Here is a 7,132-nt window from a genome sequence, read left to right as displayed (position 1 = left end):
GAGCCCCTTGCAGGGCCTGAAGGGGCTCCAGGAGAGCTCAGGACAAACTTTTTAGCAGAGTCTCTTGTGAAACACAAGGTGTAAACTATGAGTGGAGAGAGAGATTTAGATGAGACATTAGGCAGAAAGTCTTGGCTGTGAGGGTAGTGAAGCCCTGGCACAGGTTGCCCGTAGAAGCTGTGGCTGCCCAGCCCTGGAAATGTTTACACAGCACTTTGTCCCTGCTTCCCATCCCCTCAGCCAGCTCTCCCTGGAGCTGAGCTGAGGCAGCAGCACCCTGCTATGTGCCACACCACATTCCAGCCATAGGTTATTCCACAGGAGGATTGTGCTCACAGAAAGGACCCTGCAGCCATCTGGATCATGCTGGGCTCACCCTTCGAGAAGGACACGAGTCAGGCTCTGCTCTCAGCCACGCCAGTCACAGAAGAGCTGAAGAAATCTGGGCCCTCCCAAAGTGGTTTATTTAAATACAACAGCATCTCATGGCACACACTGGCTGTGCTGGATGCCTGATACACTGCTGGGTTATTTCTGTCACCTTCAGTATTGACAGGCATTCTCTCTCTGTCCCTTTGCAGCTGTCCAGAAGCATCACAGTGAGCAGTTTTTGGTTCCCTGTCCCAAGTCAGACAATTAATTACTTGTCTTCCCCTAACCAGCCTCTTAATCAGCTATTGGAGAGGGAAATAAACTTGATGCCTGGCTTTAGGAGAACAAAATGATGCCAAGTGTCCTCACTATGGCTGCTGCCCTCTCAGCCTGTCCTCCCTATCAGCTGCTGTGTCCCTTCCTGCTCTGACCCCATTCCTTGTGCTATGGGGGCAGCAGAGTCCTGCCTCTTCTGCCTTCTTCTGGAAGAAGTTCTTCCAGCTTCTGCTGGAAGCTATCAGGCTGAGACCACACATGCAGCACCTCCTCTCCCTCCTGAGTCTGCAGTCCACTCCTTTCCCCTGTGTCTGCTGTCAGGATAGAAGAGCACACGTCAAGGCTGCTCCAAAGTACTCAATATGGTTTTCCAGCTCAGAACTTGTCCACTATTTCCAAGCAGAAGCAGCCTGGTGCACAGAGAGGTGCAGGTGATGAGACGCCCCTGAGCCCACATGAGGTGGGGAGTCCTGAGAGACAAGTGGGAGAAGATGCTGGTGGCTGAGATGGCTGCTGGCCCCTGCTTTGCTCCTGCAGAGGTGAGGGCTCCCTTCCTTCAACCCCAGGGAAAGCGAGCTGGAGACTGGCTCAAAAACCTTCAGGCTTAAAAAACAGGATTTCTTTCTTTCTGTATTGTCTGGCCGAGCCTTTGACATTTGCATCTCGAGGTGCTTGCTGTGGCCTAAGGGTCAGAAGTGTCTCTTGTTCTGCACAGCCCCTGAGGTGTCCAGTGTGTCCAGGATCTTTGGCTTTGGGATGAGCCTAAGCCACTGGGGCCAGGCTGGGAGCCACTGCTGTCCTTCTCCTGCTGTGCCCTGGTGGATCAAACCAGCTCTGTGAGCTTACTGTAGCACAGGGTAGATAGAACAGGAGCAGGAGGAAGGGACTCCTTGGTAACAGCAGAAGGGGCTTTAGGCTTCTTCAAAAGCCAGGAACATCTTTGGTAGATGGCTGTGGGACTGGGGCTTTCTGCTTCCGAGTCCTCTTGCCCTGCTCCCTGCTGGAAGCAGGAGCATCCCAGGGCAGGCTGGCACGGCGGGCTCGGAGGAGGCGGCGAGGGCTCCGTGCGGGCACGGCGGGCTGAGCTTGCTCTCCTCCTTTCGCTTCGGGCTGCTTTTGTGGGCTGACTGTCGGGGCTGGAGAGGGAGCGGCAGGAGCGCCCAAACTCGCCCTGGCACAGGCGGGGCTGAATCAGGCGCTTTGAAGCACCCTCTGACGCTGCTGCCGGTGACTGAGCCTCGTCCTTCTGCTCCTTCCTCCTCTCCCCCGCCGCACGGAGCAGCTCCACACACTGTCCCCCGGCCCTCCGGGTGCAGCCAGCACCGGCACGGCAGCCGTCCCGGAGCCCCAGCGGGATGTGCTGGTGCTGGTGCCGCTGGTGATGCTGATGCTGGTGCCGGTACTTGTGCTGGTACTTGTGCCGGTGCCGGTGCTGGTACTTGTGCCGGTGGTGATGCTGGTGCCGGTAACTTGTGCTGGTACTTGTGCCGGTGCCGGTGCCGGTGCTGGTGCCGGTACTTGTGCAGGTGCCGGTGCCGGTGGCTCTCCCCGGCCACCCCCGGCTCCTGCTCGCCCGCTGCCGCCCAGCCCAGGCCGGTGTGCGCTCTCTGGCACCGCCGCAATGAGCCAGGGGAGGCTCTGTGAGCTCGCAGCTGGGCCTGGCAAGGGGACACGAACAACATGTGTTACAAGCCCTGGAACTTAAATATTTTGCTGCTATAAATGTTAGCAACGAGAGCTCTCGTTACATTTAAATGCCAGATGACAGAAGCAGAGGCCAAAAAAAGCTCCTTCCCAGCCAAGCAGAAGGAGCGGGGGTGACTGCGCCAGCGGGGCCGGCGGGACGCGGGGCTGGCACTGGGGACACCAGAGTGGGCAAGAGAGGGCACAGCCTGGCCACGGTGCCACCATGGCAGGGGCTCCACTGGGCAGCACCATGGGCACGGCACCGGGAGGGCACCGGGAGGGCACAAAGAGGGCAGTGAGAGGGCACAGAGAGGGCAGTGAGAGGGCACAGAGAGGGCACTGAGAGGGCACTGGGAGGGCACTGAGAGGGCACAGAGAGGGCACAAAGAGGGCACTGAGAGGGCAGTGAGAGGGCACAGAGAGGGCACTGGGAGGGCACAGAGAGGGCAGTGAGAGGGCAGTGAGAGGGCACTGAGAGGGCACTGAGAGGGCACTGGGAGGGCACTGAGAGGGCACAAAGAGGGCACAGAGAGGGCACAAAGAGGGCACAGAGAGGGCAGTGAGAGGGCACAGAGAGGGCAGTGAGAGGGCAGTGAGAGGGCACAGAGAGGGCACAGAGAGGGCACAGAGAGGGCAGTGAGAGGGCACTGAGAGGGCACAAAGAGGGCACTGAGAGGGCACTGGGAGGGCAGTGAGAGGGCACAGAGAGGGCACAGAGAGGGCACAGCCTGGCCACGGTGCCACCATGGCAGGGGCTCCACTGGGCAGCACCATGGGCACGGCACCGGGAGGGCACCGGGAGGGCACCGGGAGGGCAGTGAGGGGGCAGTGAGAGGGCACAGAGAGGGTACTGGGAGGGCACAGAGAGGGCACAAAGAGGGCAGTGAGAGGGTACAGAGAGGGCAGTGAGAGGGCAGTGAGAGGGCACTGAGAGGGCACTGAGAGGGCAGTGAGAGGGCACAGAGAGGGCACAGAGAGGGCAGTGAGAGGGCAGTGAGATGGCAGTGAGAGGGCAGTGAGAGGGCACCAAGAGGGCACGGAGAGGGCAGCCAGCGGCTCACCAGCACCCCGAGTCCCCAGGAGCTGCGCTGGAGCCCAAAGCACAGCTGCTCCGTGTCCCACGTTTGGAGTTTGAAATGGAATGAGCACACCAGCACTGCCACCCTGATCCCCCGTGACTCCGTTGTGACAGTTCCCATGGACAGAACCTTGGCCTGCAAAGGCTCCCCCATCAGCTGGGGAGTAGTTTTCATCGTTTATGTTTCAGCATAATTTCAATAAATTCCAGTTGGCTGTTCCTGAATAATACCCAGAGCAGAAAGGAACTGTGCAGCCTTGTGAAGTGAATCTTTGCAATTAGAGAACTCGAGCACTTTTTGGTGGGTGTTTTGCTGAAAACAAAGCCCTGCATGTGATGGGCTTGGAAAGCACAGGACTAATTACCAGTGCTATTTTAAAAAATGGCATGAAAATGAGTTATGCTGCTAACGCTCAGATGCAAGAACATGGTCTGCTTAATTTAATAATACCGTGTAATTTGTGTAAAACCAAATTGGTAGCAATTATACATTATTGTTAATTACTTGGAGCTGGGTTCTCCTCTCTGTGCTCACGCTGAATTGCACCTGGCTCCCCAATGCCCCAAAGTCCACGGGGTTTGTGATGTAAAGACGCGCACGAGGTAAGGACCTGAAAAAGGAGAGCTGTGGAAGGTGCTCGGGGTGAGGCCCTCTCCAGAGCTGCTGGGACAGCAGGCACGTCCCCATCCTGTCCTCACGCTCCTGGAGTGGCCTGGGGGAGTGATGGGAGCTCTGCATGCCGTGGAGCTGTTCGGACAGGCCTCCCTGGCTGCTCCGGCGCGGCTCCGGCTGTGACTCACATGCCTGACTCACAGACGCCTGATGGAATACATGCACTCCCAGTCACATTTATCACAGCTAAATATTAGAACAAGCTCTTTCATTTCAAACCTGAGTGCTTCCTGGGGTTTTCTCAGCAGCTGTGCTAGGGCAGTTGCTGTGCTAGGAGGGGTGGTGATGCAACTTCGCTACGTTGCGACTGCCAGGTTTGCTTGTTTGTCTGCATATATACAGATATATATTTAGAAATCTCCTCAAGGCAGAAGAAAATAATTCATGGCAAGCAGCAGCTTGGAAGGTCACCTGGATTATTATTTCTGTACCACAGCTCACCTCGAGCATATAAGCAAAGTCTTTATGTGCTGATGTTAATAATGCTAAAGAGTTAAAAACCTCAGCAGCTCTGAAGGCAATTATCAGGCTGGCTTTGTCATGCACAGCCTCGTTTGGTGTGCTGCAACAAAATTATATTTTACTGTGTATTTTAGAAGGAATAACAGTGTTTGTTAGTGGTGTTTGTTTGCTGTTTTTTCCTGGGCCAGGCCCCCAGCCCTGCCTGCTCCCCTCTGTTGGTCTGGGGCACCACTCACGTCCTGCAGAGCTTGGAGAGGCACGGGAGTCCAAAGGGAGTTGGTTTTTCCAAATGAGGGCCTGGGGTCCAGCAGCCCCCTCTTTGAAACATTTCCTCCATGGCATCTTTCAGCAGCGTGAGCTGTTTCTACACTCCCAGAGCATTGCAAAATGGTCTGACTTGAAATCCCAGCTGCTCCAGAGAGAGGCAGAATTTATGAAGAACCAAGGCAGTTCAAGTTACCATGGAAATTGTTTCAAAACAGAGAAGCCCGATTTTGCTGTACTCGCTGTCTTTGGAGGGTTTTGTGTGTGGAAGGATGACAGGGTGAAGCTGCCCTGCTCAAGGTATGCTCTGTGTGTGTTGTGTTCTGGGGCCCACAGACTGCTGAAGACCACGGTATTTGCATAACATTAATGTATTTATTCTGATGTCTGTGGGTGGCAGTTTGTGCCCACAGTGCTCCTTTCACATGGCCGTGCCATTATTACACCTGATTAATGCAAACATTTTCCAGGAAGAAGTTCCAGGCTGTTCTCCAGCACAGTGAAAGCCACACAAGTTTTCCTGCTGGGAACTGAAGACCCAAAATTCAATCACACTCTACTCCTTTGCAAAGCTGTGGAACATCAGCTGTTTACAAATATCCCCATCAAATTCACTCCACCTTTGCTGGAGGATTCTAAAATACCTGACAAGCCAGATGCTTTACTCCCCTCAGTGTGCCAGCACGGCATCTGAGGCACAGAGATCTGTGATCCTCCCCAAATCTCAGAACTGGCACTTCTGACTCTGACATGGCACTGCCAGCCACTAACCCAAACACTTTGTCATGACTCTCAGACTGCAGCCCTGGTTTTCTCCCCAAATAACATTATTACAGATGAAATTCAACTTACAGATGGAATTTCTTATCAAAAATAATGTTACCTATAGAAAAGATAATTTAAAAAACCTTGAACTGTTTGTAAAGCATATTTATTTGTAAGGATGCTTACGATGATAAATAAGAAATGGCATTCAGAAGAACAGAAAAACATCCCTGTTTATAGATTATGCTGAGATTACTTCAGTAACCTAATTCTTCCCTCTGCTTCACTATTAATTAGAAATCAGTGGCATGTAAACTGTACGTGATCCAGCTACAGGAGGCTGTGGGCAGGAGCTGCCTAATTCCAGTTCCCAGCACTGGTTCCCCCCGTGGCTGTGAATGAGCACTTAGCAACAGCTGTCCCTTGGTGAGCCATGCGTGGGCTACTCAATGACAGCTTCCAAAATTCATATTCTTCTACCAGATGTAAAGTAGAAACTTTTTCATGCAAAGTGCTTCTAACCCATGTGGCTCCTCGTGTCTCCTGGGAGCCCGGCAGGCACTGGTGAGGGGTGGCTCCTAGCCCAGCAGTGTCACCCCTTCCTGGGAGCTCGGGGAGCCACATGGGCCACTCCTGGCACAAGGGCTTTGGGCTGCAAATAAGCAGGTGGGTGTTCAGAAGTGTTGGCTGCCAACACCACCTGTGGGGCCTCAAGGGAAACTTGGCACTTCTGGAAACGTAGCTGTTCGGTTCAATTTTGAAAAGCTGTATTAGGTACCCAACCTTTAGTCTTCTCTTCAGGAAAATGGTCCTTGTTAGAGCTGTGTTTTCTCCCGAGGAACACCTACACTTGAGCTACTTGAATGTCACATTCAGCTACTTGGCAGTACACTGTGGAAAATCACTGGCCTTGTGCTGTTGAGCCAAATGTAGACCTATTTGTATTTTTAAGGGAATTAGTATTCTTTTCTCTGTTTAAAACATTCCTATTACTCATAGTGAGTCAAATCCTGGCCCCATTTGGAGGGCTGTGCATAAATAGGCTGTATGCACAAAGCAGCTTCATGGGGAGCACTTTCCAAACCCTTCATCCACCTGCCTTTTCCCAAGGGAACGAGCATTCGCCTCCTGCCCTGGCATTGCCCACAGCTGGCATTGCTACCCATGCTGTCCCAGCCTGTCTCCAAGTCCTGTTTAACTCCACTGAGTTCCTCACCTCCTGTCTGGCAGATGCTCATGCTGCTGCTCGGGAAGTGCTGCATGTGTGGAGGAAAAGCACAACCATGTCCCTTGTGACACAGGAGCAGAATCACAAGGGGTCAGATTGGAAAATCCCTCCGAGATCGTCGGGTCCGACCTGTTCCCGATGCCCGCCTTGTCACTCAGACCAGGGCACCGACTGCCACGTCCAGCAGCTCCTGGAACACCTCCTGGGATGGGGACTCCACCATCTCCCTGGGGTGCCCCTGCCGATGTCTGAAAGACTTTGGAGTGGTGTCTCTCGAGGAGACCGGTGCGTGGGCCTCCACAGCTGCAGGTGGTGGTTTGGCAGCCTT

At 54.0% G+C, this 7,132-nt stretch overlaps 1 long non-coding RNA gene across 1 annotated transcript in view; it reads left to right on the top strand.

Annotated features, from left to right (window-relative positions):
* The window catches only part of LOC117244698, a 4,483-nt gene extending 3,758 nt beyond the window's left edge, over positions 1–725 (top strand). The window contains exon 2 of the long non-coding RNA XR_004498245.1: positions 322–725. This is a non-coding gene — a long non-coding RNA (uncharacterized LOC117244698). The remainder of the gene's footprint in view (positions 1–321) is intronic.
* Positions 726–7,132: the final 6,407 nt, after the last annotated feature.

Source organism: Parus major, chromosome 7 (assembly GCF_001522545.3).
Source record: "Parus major isolate Abel chromosome 7, Parus_major1.1, whole genome shotgun sequence".
NCBI lineage: Eukaryota > Metazoa > Chordata > Aves > Passeriformes > Paridae > Parus > Parus major.
The sequence above is the reverse complement of the archived record's forward strand: the minus strand, read 5'-3'. Positions and strand labels throughout refer to the sequence as shown.